The sequence below is a fragment of the Notothenia coriiceps genome, unplaced genomic scaffold (genome assembly GCF_000735185.1).
Source record: "Notothenia coriiceps isolate Sejong01 unplaced genomic scaffold, NC01 NC01_scaffold00027656, whole genome shotgun sequence".
NCBI classification, from domain to species: domain Eukaryota; kingdom Metazoa; phylum Chordata; class Actinopteri; order Perciformes; family Nototheniidae; genus Notothenia; species Notothenia coriiceps.
Window position 1 is genome coordinate 411,176 of NW_011360357.1, and position 14,640 is coordinate 425,815.

Below are 14,640 nucleotides of genomic sequence, written 5' to 3' on the forward strand. Positions count from 1 at the left end.
TCCCGATTTCATTGTCCCCTCCCGGTTTCCTCCCGGGGTTATATTTCTCCCGCATTTCTCCCGATTTCTGACAAAATCAGATTTACTCGGGACTGTTTACACTCGGACTTTAATACAGCTACACCATTGTTTGGTTTCCATGGTAGCGTGTCTCTTTAGTAGCGCGTGCAACTCAAAGTCTGAGAGGGTGAGGAAAATAGTCACAGAAAACTGAACAAGAACCGACAACTCGACCCTCTGCTCACTCCTTTCCTGTAAAATACAGGTCCAGCCCACACATATGCTCCATGGTGCTACATGTACAGGCATTGCCCTTACAACTACAATAAGCATGTAAATGTTAATCTACAGCTCCGGCGATCGACTAGTACCCGGAGTCTCCACCTGCAGACGCAGCCATCCTCATCAACTATACTGTAGCATCACCTTGGATACGAGTCCAAACAACTCACAGACTGCATAGGGCGGTGAAATTGCCGCTCTTTGAGCATCAGATCTGACGACGCTGATTGGCTGAAATTATGTTTCGGCGGCATAGTTTACAGATAGCAACAGTCAGCGATGTGTTGGCTGTTGCTGCATTGGCTGAGGGCTCCTTTCTTACCGCCCAGAGGAGAGAGGGTAATGATACACGCTGCGGCCAGGCAGGAAACATGTGACTTATCAGTAACTTTAGACATCGTAACACAATTTTAAACGAGATTTTATCGTAGATTATACATTTTACTGATACCAACTATATCATATTTACCTTGTTCATTAACAAATATTTTTTATTTTTAAATATCTTTTTTAAATATCTTTTTTTATATCTTTTTTATTTTTAATGACAATCAAACATGTGGGAAGAAGGGGGGCGCCGCACCTAGCGCCCCTATGGGCCGGCCGCCACTGGATAAAAGGTTTGATGTTCTGTCTGTTTTTGCTGTAGACTATTGAGTGCTCACAGGTCTTTAGGAGATTGAGAGAGCTTTTACTGCAAATCAAGCAAAATCAAAGTATTGCAGTAAGCGCCTGGATGTGTGCAATGGATTCACCAACCTGTCTCTAAGGATTAAGTTTGATCAATTTGATGCATAGAGGGTTAAGAACTCAATGCAAAAACAGGGCTGAGTTAGGATAACAAATAAGGGGATCAGTACGGGAAGGCTAGACAGGATCTATATTGGGGGGGGGGGAGTAATCGTAAGAATCTATACTCCTCCCAGGGGGCTCCACACACTCCCAATTAAGACTATTGGGAGCAGGTTTGGGAGAGCCACACACCTGGACCTGATCTCCACAACAACGGAGAAAAAGGCTACTGAACAGTTTAGTTTGGTGTGGCACAAGCTGAGATCACAAGGCTCCTAGTTTTGTAAGATTTTGACTGGTGTCCTGACAGTTTCTTGCATTACTGCAGTACCACTTTTGCCTGTTCTCTGTCCATGTTTTTTAGGACTTGAACCATACCAAGGACAAAGGCTGGATGTCTAAGCCTCCATCTTAATCATTCCATTTTAGATGTGTATTTTGTTAATAAAACTGAAATGCTATGGAAATACAAATTTAAATAATAGAAGTCCCATATTATCATGGTTTGAATAGACCAGTCTAAACAGAACCAAGCCCACCAGGAATGGTGCTGAGCTGTCAAGTGTTCAAACCAGGCAATAGAAGAACCTGAAAAATAACAAGCCCCCCATTTTCTTTAACAGATGGTGACATTGTCAAGGTAGTGTGACCCCTTTCGTATTTATACCATGTCAAGCTCTTGTAGAGTCTCACACCCAGGCATTTACCAGGTCAGTCAGTTAAATCCCTTTGGGTTCAGGATCACAGGCTTTAGCGCTATAATACATTGGGATGGGGCCAAACAGTCTTGCAGTAACACTAAACCTGTCTGGACAAATAACCAGTCTTTGTGTTTCAGCCTGTGTATGGTACAGGTCAATAGCCTAGAGCTGCCGGCAGGGGAAATGCCAAATGATGCTGCTTAGTTCATAATACAGAACCTTGAAGGCACCCACCGGCTGAAGATGCAGATGTTTCATGAACTGCAATGTTCCCTGTGCAAAAACACCCTAAATAACATACAGTACTAGACTAGACAGTACTGTACAGTGTTGATGGCTCCGCAAGTTATTTAGAATTTTTACTAGCATAGAGGATTGAGCCTGTGAAACAAACCTTCCTACCCAGCCACAGTTAAGAAGTGTGTATTCTTACATGAAAACTTTTTGCTTCCCTTCCTTGAGTTTTTCTGGCCGTTGGTCTGTTAAGTTCTTCCCTGCAGATCCATTGTATTTCATCAACCATACAGTGAGAGAATGAGTGACAGAAGAATAATTGTTGAGAGAGGCAATGAGAGAACAAGAAAATAAAACAATGAAAGGATGACAAATTGAAACAGGGAAAGGGGCAGACAAGCTGGCTGACATGCAAATGTTCCCCAGCGGAAGTAGCTGTCCCTTGTGATAGTGATCCTGTCATTTGAGCACGAGCCTGAACAGAAGGAGACGCCACAAAACAGAACAGGACACTTTATCCTGTTGGGCATAGCAGGGAGTTGAAAGAAACACACCCAGAAACAGAGATGGAGAAAATAAATCTGTTGGCTCCTGGGTTTCCAATTATCACTTTGGAAAAAAATTAACATTATTAAATATTTTAAACGTGATAAAATATTATATTATCCGACATTTTCCCTGATAAGATGGCACATTTCATTTATTTGGGCTTATAATAATACAAAACAAGTTGATGTGAGGGATAATACTGTTTGGATAATGTGAGGAAAAACTCTCAACACACCAAAACGTTTGAAACATCCCAAAAACTCATACAGCTGTTGGATGCTTTCATTTTTTTTTTATTACCCTTGTTTCTGTTATTTTTTATTGAATCTCCTTTATCCATAATAATACAAAAACATTTTTATTTTGTCAAATCTACAACCCTAACGCTGCCAAAATAAGGAAAATTCTCACATCTTCTGTTCTCCATTTGGGTGCATCTATTCTGAAAAGCCATTTAAGAGACATAAAGTCCATTCTTAATCTCTAGCCTAATTCGTGATTTTAAAATAGTAACAATGTAAACAAACTGATACATTTACACTGTGCAGAAAACACTGCAGTGGTCCTTCTTGTTCAAGTAGAGATACAATTCAACTATGTAGAATGCGAAAAAAGGAAAAAATACATAAAATTAAGAATGTTGTCCTGACCGAGCTGTCCTGACCTAACCTACCCGGTCTCCACTCGACATTCTTTGTCCTTAGGGCATAACCAGAGATGCCCTCTGAGAGCATCTAAGATATTCTTGTTTTCCTTATTTCTTCCTTGGGTTATCTTTTACACACACACCAAAACACACACACACAGCGAGCTACACAGATTCATATTGAATGTGTGTATCTGCATGTGATTTCAATGTAGTCTCTTGTATTGAACTATAATCCAACAAATACAAACAATATAGCCGGTAATTTTCTTTAAATACAAGCAATAATAATCATCAATTTTATTATGTGGAGGATAGATAATGTTACACGGGCGATAGATACACAGAGCATAGCAACTGCCTCCATGCCTAGGCCACTAAGATTAAACTGTGTGCTGCCTCTGTAAACAACCTACTGTTTTATATCTCACCGCAACATATATTCAGCAAGCTCTTCGATCATGGCAATGCACAGTGCCCTGTTGACTCTTTTGTTTCCTTTCTGTTGCCACAGCACTCATGCACTGACAATTGTGCTGACCCTGGTGTGTTTGGGTCAGAGCTTAAGCACTATACTCTGTACATGTTGTACCTTAAAGGTGAACTACATGTATCATGCAAAATGCACTTTTTTACGTCTTTGATACATGAATATGTGTCCCCGGTGTTCCAGGGAACTCACCCAGAAAACACAACCCTCTCTATTTTCCTCCATACCCACATCTCTTAAAAAGGGGCTGCAACGGATCTGATACAGACTGATCCAGATTTGAACACTTCTATGACGTCACAGAAGTGGCGCTACGGCTATTGGGCCAACTCCACCAATCAGGAGGAGACAGCCACGGACATTGCCGTTCGAAAGCGCTGGAGACGTTGTAGTACATATGCCAGGCCTGTAGATGGTGCTGTTCTCTCAGAATCAGCCCATGCAAAGACAGTGTTAAATTGAGCGAAATGAGGAATGGCTAAAATGCATGATCTGTTTGGTATTTTGAAACATAAAAAGTATAAATATGCCTTATAGAGGTATGGTCCTACACTATATTATTCAAATATAGCATGATAGGTCCACTTTAACATAATGATCTGTTCAGTGTGCCGTGGCTGACTGACCTGTGTTTTGAACATCTCTTTGGCTGAAACTGGATCTGTGTTCACAGTTGCATTTTTCCTTTTAGATAATGCACTTATCCCATGTTAGAAACATGATTTCCTAAAGATACAACATGATAAACCAGCTCACAGAAAGAAATAGGAGCCAGAAAATACAGTTATTATTATAGGATTGTTTTTATTTCCAAGTTTCATGAAAAGACATCAAGCATTTTATAAAAATCCTTGGCTATGACCAGAAAATTAGCATCTTATTTACCTCATCATTTACTTTGAGTAGACCAATATGGTTCACATTAACCTCGCTTCATTTTGCATATCATGTATTTTTTTTGTATTTCCCCCATTCTCTCTTCCCTATCTTGTGCATTCATGCAACTTGGACACCTTTCGGAAATACTTATTTATTTGACTATTTAATCTTAAAGGTGTGGTAGGTAATTCACTTCAGTATATTCCATGGAATGCTCTTAACATCCCGATAGCAATGAATATATTAAATACTTTGACTGTCAATAAATACATACAAAAATGTTATCTGTGGAAGCCATAGCGATGTAAAAAGCACGACCAATCATTTTAGACGGCCCGGCTAAAATAACTGGATGGCCTACCTGCCTGTCAGCCTTCCATCTGTGCACAAACTTATCTCGTGCCCTCATTGGTCATGTGCGCGTTCGTGTGTGTTGGAGGAGGGGCTCTGTAAGGAAGTCTGAAGGAAGGGGCAGATTTTTTCCGGCTGCGTAGTTTCAAATTCTAGCGCACTCAAGCTGGTTTCTCCATTCTTACCTACCCTACCTTTAAGCACACTTTTATTGTATTATAAATATGATTTTGACTTTTTTTTTACCAATTACTTACGTTTTTCTTATCTAAATAACAACATTTTAGATACAATTTAATTAAAGCTTTTATAGAACACACAAATTTTAATGTATGAATCAGGCTGAGAACTGCATGGATTAGGCTTAATTAGGTTTAGGATTAATGATCATACTGTACCGCACTGTGGAAGAAAATCCCCCTCCTCTTTGTTTTAGGGGCAGTGCAAAAATCTAAGGATTTCATGCAACGCAGGTGTATTGCAGTGGTCAACCAAATAAATGTTAAATATGTGCACATTTAATGATAGATTTAACTCACAACCATTGAGTTGGGCAAATTCATTTGTCACTGTAATGACTTCCAAGAGTTCCAAATTGCACCTTGTACCTGAAGCAACTTACCCCACCAACTCTTTTAGCCATTCTAGTGGTCACTCTCACAGCTGAACAAGACACCTTTCTTATGGTGAAGGGTTTACAGTGGCAAGATTCAGGAAGGACTTTTATCTCTGTGGTAGAAAAAAAAACGTTGTAACTTTTCGTATTCATGATTTCCTATTAACATCTCTCGAAAGACAAACTAAACTCCTAACTCATTCTTCTCTGGCATTTCTTTTTTCAACAACTTATCATTTTTAACTTAAATGTCAAGGCTGCTTGGTTTGAAAAAATCTATATTTCAAATTAACAACACAATATATATGTATGTACTGATTACATACAGTACATGTATATGGCGTGTACCACTTTTTTGGAGCTTGTTCCTCTTTAATAATGCTTATTGTGTTTCAGCACGTCAGTGAAGAAGTAAAACAGCAGTTACATATTATGCGATTGGTTTGGGCAAAGTCAAATCCTCCCCCATAGAAAATGGCAAAGTTAGTTTCACAGTGACTAATGAACAACATCAGTCTGAATATCAGGCTGTGTTTTCCCTGAGCCATGAGAAGATCCTTCTGTGTATCTGCAGCACCAAACTGGCCACCTTTATCAGTCTTTCTAAACGCCACTGTCACACCACTTCCTACGCCAGTCTAAAAGAGCAATATTTCTTGTTGCAGTGAAATAAAGTTTTAGAATGGATTATTTACCCCCTCTGCCAAAACTACTTAGAGCCAAAGAACATGTCGAAGAGAGAATGGTCTGAGGAAAGTGTGTGAGAAATACAGAGAGAAATTGGCATGCAAGCATTTGTCCATGGTCGGGCGAAGATAGGTGAATCGATAGGCTGATGGAAGGCTGACAGAATGACAGCTCCATGCCGATCGCTGAAGGACACCTCGGAAGAGAGAGAGAGTTGGAAGACAGGAGGTGGTAAAGAAACAGAGTGTTAGGGTAGGAGAGAGGGAGGCTGACAGCTAGCGGTAATGAATGATAATTGTTCATCAAGTGGTCGCGCTCAGCGCATTGAGGGAGCATTTAAGCCAGTCATTTCCAGTCAATCAACACACACACACACACACACACGCACACACGCACGCACGCACGCACGCACGCACGCACGCACGCACGCACACACACACACACACACACACACACACACACACACACACACACACACACACACACAAACAGCAGATATACTAATACATATTCAAGCACTTGACTCACACAGAAAAACACAACTAACAAAATTATGCTTTCAAGTGCCAGAATTGGCCTAGGCCTGCACAAATATAAACTACACAAATTCTAAACCAAGAATGATAAACATATTTAAAAATGTTCATAAAAAAAGGTAATAAGAGTAAAAAATACCAGAGAAACAAGGACGTATAACCAAGTCAAATATGTAAATAAAACCTGGTCAAAGGCAAACATAGAGAAAATCATCAGTCCAGAGCACATACTGTACCCAAATAAAGCAAACAGGCAAACAATCACCTTTAGACAGAGGAGACAGAGAAAATTCAGACAAATTAGGAAGAATCAGTTAGATCACTGAGGTTTGCCTGAAACAGAAGAGAACGATGTAGATAGGGAACTACTGTAAGTTGTCAGGTAGTAGAAGAGTTGCAGAAGGAACTAAATTCAAACTAAAAAGAAGAATGGGAATTTGGACTGCATAAAGAAACACTGAGAGCTCCTACTGTCAGACAAAAGGGAGCAAGGAGAAAAAGGGAAAGCAAAGGGAATTGACTCACCATCTCCATATCCTGAAGCCACGGAGGAGAGTGGAGGCTTGCATTGCACTAGCTGTCTTGAAAATAAGGAAATCTAAAGCAGAGGAATGTGAGCTGACCTTACTTGATCCATGCAATCTGCTTCAGGCCTTTGCACAAGGAATAAAGAGGACCGGCAGCGAGAATTCTGTTAATGGGTATACCACTCATTTTGAAGCTCTGAACAAAAGGTCCGGAAATCTTTGAGGTGTCTCTGAGGAATTGTGTGGATGAAGGAGATGCCAGCGTTTGATGGTGCAAGGTTGGTGGATAGAAGTTCTTAATCAAAGCCTGGCTATGGGATGTAACGAAAAAGGCACACAAACATTAGCACAATAATTCCTACCGTTTTTCATTTGCATAAAACATTTTACATACATTTCTTTATCGGCTACAGCTTGAAGATTTTTAGCATCTGGAGTTAAAAAATATGCTTTTTAACGAAGCATTTATTAATCAAATATTCCATTAACCCTAATTGGCCACAATATAGAATTCAGGGAACATGGTTGCATAATGCATGAAGCTCAACTTGTACTTGTATTAAGAGTGACATTTTCTTCATTTTATTTATGAAAATGGAAGCTTAGTTTCTTTAATGTGGAATCTTTTGTGCTTCCTGCTTCAAACTGTGTCCTTAAACGCAACAGATATGTAGATTGAGGCTTGCATTTCCAGATGACACCCCAAAACCAAACTTCCTTGTTCTCTATTTTCGTATTTCAAACATGTTACTTCCAACAGCCAAAGTAACATCCCAAAAACTAAGTGCAGAGGAAGTTATTGATATATTTTTGATCTTTAATAAACAAGGATTGTCACTGGTCAGCTTAGGCCAACAAGTCCTCACAAATCAAACAATAAATTCAGTTTGTAACTATTATCATTGAAACCACATACATGTAAGCCTATAGAGGACAATTAAGATTTCTTCTGTTTGTTTCTTCAAAAGCTAACGTTACAAAGCACTGCGGAAACAATACATTGTATTTTGTGACAGTTAACAGTTTTTCTTTCGCAGCGTAGGCTTTTTTTCCTTAAAGTGAATATAAACATTGTGCTTTATCTATTGACATTTTCACCAGAGGATTCTTTTTCAGCAAATGCCACGGCTAAAACCCTCTCTTAATTTACACAGCGAATTAAGGACTTTATGGTAATTAACATATTGTTTTATTTTCAAATGTATTACATGGCCTGATAAAATAAATCAGCTGATATGTGATTTCTTTTACTTTAGACTTTTTTTGCCACATTCAAAAACACCTGTAATTCAACTTTGTCGCCAATGACTCAGCACTCCTTTGGCTTGTATTGACTTGATGTCTTCCCCAAAACCGAACGATTCAAAACTATGTTCTACAATAGTTAAACTAATCAACTTTCATTTTGCTGACTACGGCTATACGTTGATCAATCTGGCAGCTCACAATTAAATAGCAAGCAGGAGGGAAATGTGAGTTTGGCAGTGCAGACCAGCAGAGGAATAATTGGATTATCACAGTGGGGGGTATAGGGACTCTGCTGTGATCAATTTTCTCAGAAATCACAAAGGATTGGAATCATCTCACAGGACAGAAAACATAATTTACCACACTCACTGCAATTTTGAGATTATATGGAGACGATTGCAATAGGAAACAATACACAAAGTTTACATCATGGAGTTGACTTCATATCTGTTGTTGCTGACTTGGGACAATGATTTGTCCAAATGCTTTTTAATGAACAACAAATACATCTAGTAGTATAAGTGTCAGTGGTATTACTCATAATCCATGCCTTACCTTGAGTAACCAAATATCTAGCTCGTTTTACTTCTCCTTATTTTTCTTGCAGGTCTGTGGGTTAGGACTGCAATGTCAAAGCCACAGACCTGCAATAAATCTGCACATGTTTATTGTTCTGCTTCACAACAACAATCTGTTGTCGACACCTGGCCTGTTAAAATGTTGTATTGAGGGCAAGCTGGGTTGTCATGTTGGGTTTATCATCACAACGTTTTATGGAGAGGAGAGACAGCACAGTTTTCTTTGCAATGATCTTACATTAATTATTAGTAAAACTACATCAATTCAAATGAATTAAGAGCAAGAAAGCCTACCTTGGAGACCTTATAAAAATACAACCCAGTAAACAACACATCGGCTGCATGCTGAAGGTTACCAGCAGGGAATTGGCTGGCATATGGCTGGTTGGTCCACCTTAGACAGTTATGGTCAGCAATCAGCAGTTTCCTCAAAGACCTGCTGTTGAAGAAAGAACTCCTGATGCACATGCAGCCAGTTTCAAAAAGCTTTATTAACCTGTCTTTGAGTGTAAAACTCTTCTCCTCTGAAACTGCAGGAAAAAGTTATAATTTAGAGGAAAAGTATATGGGCATATAAAGTCAAATGCACATGGTAGTATTGTTCTATTCTACAGTTTTTTTGTATGACTGTTGCAGCACAACTCAGGCTGTGGCATGTAGTGAAGGTGTCGCCTATTTCTCTCGTGCTGTGTGCGGTTCAAAGCAAAAGGAAGTGAAATGATCCTTTGAAATTGATTATTGGACAACATACTGTACCAGCAGCATACAGTTACCCTACAGGTTCAATTACAATATCCGTAGAATATGTCCAGACATGAAAAAGGTACCTTTTTTTTTAACTCAATACTTCAAGTTTCTGTTACAAAAATAAAAACAGCGTTTCTTTCTATGGACAAAATCTCTTCATTTGTTACCACAGGGGTTTTAAAGTCATGGAAAATGCACAGCACCATCATTTGAGTACTTGATTTGTATTCATATTTACATATGAATTTATATCTCTCTATAAAGGACATTTATATCAACATTTTCTTTTATTGATGGCCATTATATAAAGCAAAGTCAAAGTAAGGACTGGCAGTATCAGAGCTCCCTAATAATATAATTGACCACGACCAACCATCCAATTGAACACCTCCCTTTTGTGGTTGACTCATATAGCTTAACCATGCATGTGAATGAGATAATTATTTTCCATAATAAAAAAACAGTGCATTAAATTACCAATCAGAGAGTGAAATTGTGCATTCAAGAAAAAGTTTTGCCTTTATGTTGTCATAAGTAGGAATCATCTACTTTCTGGCATACGCAATTTCACATCCTAATGTTTTGATCTTTTTGACTTTCAGACCTAATGGCAGCCATGAACTGAATATCAATCCATCCATCCAGGGAAATAATTAAGGTTCAGCCATGCACCAGGAGAACATGAGTACATAAAAGATGAGATTTTCACTCAGGTATTCCTGTCCTTGCTGAACTTGTCCTCTAGAACAGGAGAAAACCAGATGACACAGGATTGATAATGTGACAGGCCTGTAGGCTTAGCCCCTAAATGCTAGTCACAGACATTCCACACCAACACATACTATACTAAAACCCCAATAAGATCAATTACCTCAGAAAGCAGAAATCTAAGTCATAAACACAACATACTTTGAACTTACCACTAATATTTATTGGAAAGTTAAGTTGAAATTACTTTTCACTTCCTGCCAAAATGAAAGACATTATCAAGGAAAACCCAAGTTAAAAAGAGTGGGTGTGTATTCTGCTCGAGCTGCCTGTGTAATTTAAGTGCTTTAATGTGAGTTACCTCATGTCATCTGGGAAATATTTATCAAAGTTGACTATCTAATGTGCTTAAAAATGTAATTGCTCTCTCAGTTTAACCATCAGGTGGTTTTGATAATAAAGTATCTCATTCAATGAAGTGGGAAAAAAAGCCAAGTTATCAACACTTGATGAAATGAGCTGCCTGGTTTTAAAGCACTTTTATTTTAGTTGTTGAACATATCTACTTGTTCAAAGACCTAACTTTTTATTCAAGGTACATTTCCGTCTTGTCTACTCTAATCCAAGCTACCTCACTATAAATCTGATCTACGCCCCTAACAGTCAAGTGATGCACAGAAAGTGAGACTGGTGAGTGAAAGACCTAAAAAAAAAAGAGGCAGGAGAACAGAGACAGAGCTTAGATTGAAGAGAAATCACTGATGTGTAAAAGCATATTCCACAATCAGGGCTGTGCTTTGTGAGTCATACAGTGACAAGACAGCAGAGGGGAGAAGAAAAGAGCAGAAGGTGTGAGTGATTTTCCGGAAGCAGAGAATGCATCTGAGAGCTCCTCCAAGGTCAGAAATGTAGCCCGAGCAAGTGTGGGAGTCACCACATGATGCTTAATACTGCTCTTTGTTCTGCCACTTGCCTTCTGACATAGGCATGCCTCTGTGTGTGTGTGTGTGTGTGTGTGTGTGTGTGTGTGTGTGTGTGTGTGTGTGTGTGTGTGTGTGTGTGTGTGTGTGTGTGTGTGTGCATGTGTGTGTGTGTGTGTGTGTGAATTGATGTGTGTGTGCAGTGAAGTGACCCCTATGGACTAAACATATACAAATACAAAGGTATATGCAAAAAAAAGGAAAAAACCTCAACCACCTTGACATGATAATAACATTATAGACTTATCCTACAATAATGGAAATGACGTTTATTAACACTTTTCGTTTACGGCTAATCGTACAACACATGGACATGACTTCAAACATGTTTAGGTTATCGACATTTACAATGATATGGGGTCATGATCTGGATGTTGACATTTGCATACATAAGAATGAAATATTGTATTATCATTTATGTCATTGTCAATTACTCAGTTGCATTCAAAAGGTTGTACATTTATAATAATATCAATAAATGCAATTGTTTTAGGGAAAAAATATCGCCAACATTGTACCGTGTAAATTGTATAATGTGGGGCGGGGGCATTTACCCAAAATAATAAATGATAAAATAATCCCTTAAAGTCTCATACTGATTCAACAATCAGGGCTGTTTTTCTTGGAGAGACATGCACTCTAGAGGCGGCAACGTTCATGCAAGGCACTCGTCACCCATGTGACTAGACTAGTTGTATGCTGCAATTAATGCTAACCCTAACCACTTGAGCTCAGTTTCTTAACTCGCTGCAGACCCTTGGGTCTTGCCAAAAAAAGCAGTTGAATTCATAATAGTTTATTATAAGAGTACTTGCACCTCAGTTCAAAGCTTAAGTACATTTGCATTATACATGTGAAAAGAATAAGGCAAACTAGTGTAAAGCCCATGCAGAATATTGAGTGAAATCAAACAAGGTCAAAATCATCCAAAATGTCAGTTGTTTTTGTCTTCCATTAAGTCAAGCTATATCTTCATGTGAGAGCAATGGTTACGCCAGTTGGCTTTCCCTTGATGTTTAAAGTGGACCAATCATGCTATATTTGAAAAATATATTGTAGGGCCATACCTATACAAAACATGTCTGTGAAGTTTTTTTTTCAAAATACCAAACAGATCACCCATTGTAGCCATCCCTCATACTGCTCAAACCTCTCTTTTGAAACCCTATTAGAGAAACGCGGATCTTCCTTAGCTTGGAAAAAATAAAGAAGAGGAGGCGGAGCTAATGCCTGATCAGTATTCTACCGGAGATGAAGTTAAATTCGGTTGTGATAAAACGCCATCCTTTTTAAACCACGTCAAGGATTATTTCTGAAATAGTATGGAGCTCAAATGCTTTTTCCCATTGCAGGTTTATCACAAGGTGAGTTATTTTTTTATTTCCTGCTTTTCAAACACATGTGCTCTTCAGTACAGGTTAGCTCTGAGTATTAGCGAGGCTTGCTAATGTAAACAAAGACGCCCAAAACACGTCAGGCATTGTTTCTGATAGCAACTTTCTGTGGGTCCACTGCCGATTTGACGTCAGTTCAGATGGAATCTGTATCCGCTCGTTGTACGCCCATTTTTAAAAGATTTGGGTACGGAGGAAAAGAGAGAGGGTTTTATTTTCTGAAGCTGCGCGAGTTCCCCGACGCACCGGGGACACATATGTATGTATAAAAGACATCACAAGGTGCATTTTGCAGGATAGGTCCCCTCTAAGTTTAAAACTTATGGTCAGAGAAGAAAAGGTTAAGGGAAAAAGAAAAGGAGATGGCTGAAAGAGAAAAAGAAAATACATTTATTTTGATATGTTGACAACCTAGAGATCTTAGGAATATGGTCCTTGGTGCAACCTTTTTGTACATATTTCACCCTTGCACCCCCCTCAGCGTGCCTGACACAGTTCACTGCTTTTTTACAGACTTCAAGGTCTCCCATCACACTGCTGCTTGTCAAGCTGCTGCTTGTCAAACTCTTCACTATACCCTGCCTCTCCTTTATCTTCCTGATCCTGTTTTTATCTTAACATTTAACCTTCCACATTAGCCTTTGTGATGTCATTCTGCCATTTGATTAATTAATTCAGATATTATTGTGCATTTAGTAGCCTTCACTTAATTTTAATTTTTTTGTATTTAGTTTGCTCCTTTATGGAGCCTTGGCACTACTTGGCTTTAGAATTCAGATAGCTTAAATCAGGGGTGTCCAAACTATGGCCCGGGGGCCAAATGCGGCCTGCAGGCCATTTTGAAACGGCCCTCAGCATATTCAAAAAGTTTAATGAAAAATGGCCCACAAATGAAACTTGCGCTTGTCTTATATTGTACTTAAATATAGGGGTGCACCGAATGGGAAATTCTTGGCCGAAACCGATACCGAAAATAGGAAACAGTTGGCCGAACATTCGGTGCACCCCTATATTTAAGTACAATATAAGACAAGCGCAAGTTTNTGCATTTTGAAATGCTCCCGATTTCTGAGGTCTCAAGGTTGGCAAGTATGCCTGTAGCTCAATACTGATAAAGAATGAGTCTTAGTAGTACAGGCTATGTTCAACTGTAGATGTAACTGCGACATTTCATTACAAGTGAATGAAAGCCACTGGAAGTCAGGAGACTCTTGGAGTCACAACAGTCTACTCAACTGCAGCATATGCATAGGCAGTAGGTGATGATGACTGAAACGTGTCTGTGTATGTTAGGACTGATTCTTACACATCAGAGTGAGATGTTTTCAGATATTGGGGAGTAGGTAAGGCTACTACAATATTTGGCAGAAAGAAAACGTATGTAAGGCCTTTTGTGGTTTGTGAATTGTTTTATTAAGATCTAAGAGCTTTTACACTATCAATGGGGAAAGCAGTCAAAACATACATTTTCTAACACCTAGTGGGTTTTTTTGCACTATTTCTTCTTTTAATTTAAGTCAGGGGTGTCCAAACCTTTTTCACTGAGGGCCACAAACAGAAACATATACGACGGGCTGGGCCACTCACCAGAGGTGAGGTATATTGCCTCACAAGTTAGCAAAATCAATCAAATGTGTGTTTTGAACTTTAATTGACTGAATGTATTAGTAAGGTGGGCTTACTAACACATGAATG